This window comes from Camelina sativa, chromosome 13 (assembly GCF_030686135.1).
Source record: "Camelina sativa cultivar CO46 ecotype springtype chromosome 13, ASM3068613v1".
Taxonomy (NCBI): Eukaryota; Viridiplantae; Streptophyta; class Magnoliopsida; order Brassicales; family Brassicaceae; genus Camelina; species Camelina sativa.
In genome coordinates this window covers 19789837-19795513 of record NC_141892.1, presented here as the reverse complement: position 1 = coordinate 19795513, position 5677 = coordinate 19789837, and the positions used below count along the sequence as shown (strand labels likewise).

At 37.1% G+C, this 5677-nt stretch overlaps 1 pseudogene; it reads left to right on the top strand.

The window, feature by feature from the left end:
• The first annotated feature begins 3618 nt into the window (after positions 1 to 3618).
• Positions 3619 to 5468, top strand: LOC104738307 (histone-lysine N-methyltransferase, H3 lysine-9 specific SUVH7 pseudogene; annotated as a pseudogene).
• Positions 5469 to 5677: the final 209 nt, after the last annotated feature.

Here is a 5677-nt window from a genome sequence, read left to right as displayed (position 1 = left end):
TTTGATAAACACTCAGTGAGGCAATCCTCCCATCTACTGGGCTATGCACACAAGCAATTGAGATACTCTAACTATCAAACAACAAACAACAAACAAACCAGGCACTGCATCGACCGACGCCAAACTTGCATCGACCGACACCAGAAGGGATTGCATTGATCGACGCATGATCTGCATCGACCGATGCAAGGTTCACTTGCATCGACCGATGCTCACATTGCATCGACCGACGCATACTCGACATTCCACGAAAAACACTAGTTGCATCGACCGATGCCTCCACATGGCATTGACCGATGTTCCTAGGTCAAATCGCGTCGTCCTCGCACTTGCATCGACCGACGCACAAAACGCATCGACCGATGCACATGCCGAGCATCGTTTTCTCCGAAGCTTCTCGTAGGATCTTTGTTCTTAGAACCATCAAACTCGATCACAATCCACAAGAAGGCTTCACAAAGCCTCTAATAACGTTCTCACAAGCCAACAACACATAAACAAGCAGATCAGAGAAATCTCAAGCTTAGATATGTCATGGTCATGTACTCAGCATTGCCACAGAAGATTCTGAACCACAAACAAGCAAGAAGACGCTCCTAGGAAGCTCCTACGACGATCTGTACAGAAACCTCCTCAAATCACCCAAAAACCTCAAGAACACTGAAACGACCCGACCCGTTTTTTTTTTTTTTTAAATACTATATATATAATTAAGCATCCCATACTACTTAATTAAATCAACCCAAACCACAAAACATCATTTAAACCAGCCATAATCATCTTACACAGCGGAAACGTACAAACAATACCAAACCGACATATCCTTAATATAATAACATTCCTAACTATTCTATCCAACAACCTATCATAACTCTAACCAAGGTTCCAACACATAACCATAAATAACCAACAACACACAAATGAGACCCTAGATCATCCTCCTCCTCATCGTCTTGATTCCACGTTCACACTTGCCTTTACCTGCACTGCAAACACAAATTGAGATGCATGAGTATTTAATAAACACTCAGTGAGGCCATCCTCCCATCTACTGGGCTATACACACAAGCAACTGAGATTCTATTATTAAAGCCAACAACCAAAACACAAACAACACAACAAACCAGGAAAACAAGACTCGGTTAAGTCTGGTGTCGACCGACACTAAGTCGGTGTCGACCGACGCTAACGCGTCCCTGGTGTCGACCGACACTAGGTCGGTGTCGACCAACACTCAACCAACATGGTGTCGACCAACACCACCTTCGCAGAATCGATCTGCACGAAGCTGAACGACGAACCTCCATTCCAAACCGCTTCCAAACCCTCCCAAACTCTTCCAAACTTCTCAGGAACCTATGGGAACATGAAAACAACCAACCCACATAAGCAAAACACCACAAACACAAAGAAACAGCCAAAACAACAGAGATATCAGGATTAGATCAGCCATGGTCAAGCACTCACCTCTTTTGCAGGAAGATTCTCACTCAACAACGACGAATCCAACACGTAGAAGCCTTCTCCTTCGTTCCTAGCACAATATCTTCACTCCACAGCAATAGATCTCTCAAGAACAACAAAGAATCTCACAAATTTCTCTCAAAAACGTTTTCTCCTTCTTCTCTCTGCTTCTCTGTCCAAAAACGGCTAAAAGGACGAAATAAGTCGAGTTCCCCTTTAAACTTGAGTTTAGGGCTTCTCTTAAACCAACCACGCAAACCGAATGATTAAAATCGAACCAATCGAACCGTCAGCAAACGGTGTCGATCGACACCCTAACCAAAATTCCAGAAATTGGTTCCCGGGTTAAGGGTTTTCCCTAACTCTAAAACGCAACGTTTAACTTAAACTCATACGCACAAAACCGGCCTTGCATCGACCGATGCACATCCCAAACCGGGATTCCGGTTCGCGGATGTTACATAACGATTTTGATTTGAGCAGTTTCAATACGTGTGAATCTAAAACCGAGTAATTATACAGTGAAAGTATCAATAATTGAGTGCATGTGGTGACTATGTTGGTTTTCATGAAATGCACAAATTTAACAAAAAAGGAGGCAATAATTTTGGTCGTAGAGTTTGATTGGTTAACAAGTTGTGTGGTAGTCTAACAAAGAGATTTTGAATGATTATTCACTGGAAGAATGTGAGGAATCTGACGAAGAGGAGAAAGAAAAGAATATAAAGTTTAAGTATAAATTCATGATTTTGTTTTAGATTTGAATTTTTAAAAGAGTATAACGTTGAAGTATAACGTGATATATTTTATATTTTTAAAAATTGTGTGTTTTAAATAATTTTTTTTGTCTTAATAGTAATTGAAAGGTTTTATAAGATAATATTTCATATTCAAATGAAAGTCTTTTTTGAAGTCATATTCAAATAAAAATGACCAAACATTTAAACACGTATGATTCAATATTTATGGGTGCATGTTGATTCAACCCATTCAACTTTTTTTTTTCTTAAATATAGTTGAATAAACCATACGTATGTAGAAAATATTATGTAAAATAGAAAATAATAATATTTCACATTTATGTTAATTATGTTTTTCAAAAAATAGTCAAAAGAGTAATGGATAGTCTTGAATACATTGGATAGAAAAAAATCTATGACTTTTTAATGACTATATCTATGGTGGAGATTCATGTGACGGTTTTTAATCCATATCGTTATATGATTATAAATAGAGGATTACTTGTCTATCTCGGTTTGTTTCCTCTTAACTCTACCCTTTTACTTCCTCTTATCTCTACCTTGCTACTTGTTTTTGTAAACCATCTATCTCATTTCTTAGATTGTAAAGGTCTGTTATGCTGATTTGATTTGCAGTGTCACTATTTACATGATTTGTATACAATTTTTGTTGAAGATTATATATATATATATCACTTTAATTTTATATTCAAGCTATGATTATTTTATGTTTTACTTTATTAGATTAATTTGTTGAGAGGAAAGATGAGAGTAAGCTAATTTTCTAATGTTATTTTTTTTTGTTCTTGTTGATGTCAAAATGAAATTATATTTATATTTATATGTATGATATTTTTACACCATATGTGTTTTCTCTGTCCCATTGTTTGTGAAGACTCCAATTTGATTAAAGAGTTCTTCTTAATCCAAGGGATGTCATAACTATAGAATTCAGATCTGAACATAGTGTTATGCAATTGACTTTTAATATGTGGTTTGAATATTGTCAAACAATAGTTTTAAACATCTCCTTTTACATCAGTTCAAGTCGTTCTTTTTTTTGTTGCTTGATAAGAATAATTTCAAGTCTTGGAATCGAGTTTCCAAATACATTTTACCCTTGTTGCCTTTGAGTGATTAAAAAAAAATACGTGAACGCATAAATAATAATAGTTGATTATTATTTTAAGGTTTCCATAAATCGTAGTTTTACGGAGGACCAATAGTGAGTGGACTCTTTCACTTATTATTGTTGCACAAAAAAATGTTTCATTAATTAATTTTTTTATCATTATAAGAAAAGGAACGAAGGTATTTTTGTTTGTATAATGTTATCCACAACCATATTTTTGTAAACCTCTCGCATTTTGACTAATTTATGACTTATTACTTTTATATACTTATAGGATTTGCAATGGATAACCTCATCAACATCCCAGAAAACACATCACCATCAACCTTCGACCTTCCTCCTCTAGCTGTCACACCACTACGAACCATTAGACCATATGATGACTTCAACAACTACACCTATGGTATTGGTCCAAGTACTGCTCCAAAAAAACAAGGACGTGGTCGACCAAAGGGTTTCAAAAACTTGAGGACCCCAGTGAAGAAGCCAAAAACAGAAGATCCTAAAAACAGAAAGGTTCTCTCTCCCCGAAACTTTGATTCAGGGATAACCGAAGCAGAAAGGGAAACTGGAAACCAAGAGATAGTTGAGTTGGTTTTGAAGCGGTTTGACGCGGTAAGACAGAGATTTTGCCAACTAAACCTCCATAGAGACATCCTTACAACAGCGAACGTTAATTGTAGAACTATGGGGGTCCAAACTAATATGAGAAGGAGGATTGGTCTTGTTCCTGGAGTACAAGTAGGTGATATTTTTTATTACTGGGGTGAAATGTGCTTAGTCGGGATTCACAAACAAACGGTTGGCGGCATTGATTATATGACGGCTGATGATGGTGCAGTAGAACCTCTTGCAGCGAGTGTGGTTACATCAGGACAGTACGATGATGAAACTGAAGATCTTGAATGCTTGATTTATTCTGGATATGGCGGAGCGGATAATAACGGTGTACCTTGTGCTCAAACTTTGGACAGAGGAAACCTTGCACTAGATACCAGTAGAAGAATAGGAAATGACGTTAGGGTCATCCGAGGTAGAGGCGACCCCAATGATGACAAGAGAAAGGTATACCTTTACGATGGACTTTATCTAGTTTCTGAGACGTATTCTGTGATAGGAAAAAGCGGGCGTAAAGAGTTCAAGTTTAAAATGGTGAGGAAACCAAACCAACCTAATTCTGGTTATGCAAACTGGAAATTAGCTGAAGAATTGAGGACGCACGACCTGAGGCAGGGTTTTATACTTGAAGATCTTTCTTTTGGAAAAGAAGATTTAAGAGTGCCGCTGGTTAACGATATAGATGAAGATGACAAAACAATTCCTAAAGAATTTGAATACATCACATCTCAGGATCACTCAAGAATGATGCTTGATTTAAACATCGATCCCCAAGAACTTAGATGCCATAATTGTCAAGGTCAGCCATGCTTTCATCAAATTTGCATGGGCATGCGAGGAAAGAGTGTCGATTTACCGTACCATAACTCAATTTTGGTTTGCCGTAAACCATTGATTTATGAGTGCGGTGAATCTTGTTCATGTCCCAACGACTGTAAAAACTGATTGGTTCAAAACGGTTTGAAGTTACACATGGAAGTGTTCAAGATGACAAATTGTGGTTGGGGTTTACGTTCTTGGGATCCAATCCGAGCCGAGACTTTTATCTGCGAGTTTACTGGTGTGAGGAAGACAAAAGATGAAGTACAAGAAAACGATAATTTCTTGTTTGACTCAGCTCGATTTTATATGAGGTTTAAGTGGAACTACGAACCTGAGCTTGTGTGTTAGGATGTATGGGAAAGTGTCCCTGAGGTTTTCAATCTTACGACGCAAGTCTTGATAAGCGCCAAGGAAAAAGGGAACGTTGCTCGATTCATGAATCACAGCTGTAAGCCTAATGTTTTATGGCAGCCTATTGAATATGATACATACATTCGCATTGGGCTTTTTGCGATGAAGCATATTCCTCCAATGACAGAGTTAACATATGACTATGGAGTTTCTTCTATACAGCGTATTGGAGAAGATGAGAATATTTACAAAGGTAACAAGATTTGTTTTTGTGGTTCAGTCAACTGTCGTGGTTCTTTCAGCTGATTTGTACTCTATATATTATCCTTTGGTTCTTTTGTAGTTTGTTTCTTCTAATTTGCTTTTTCTTGTCATTTGATTTCTTTGTTTTCTCTGCGAACAAAAAGAAAAACAATGTCCTTAGTTTTTGTTCCTACAATTTATTCTTACCTTGTTCAACAATTGAACTGAAGTTTAGAATAACATGATAAGACTTAATAAATAAGAAATTTTCAATCACTTTGAAACTTCGATAATTTGAACTTAGCTT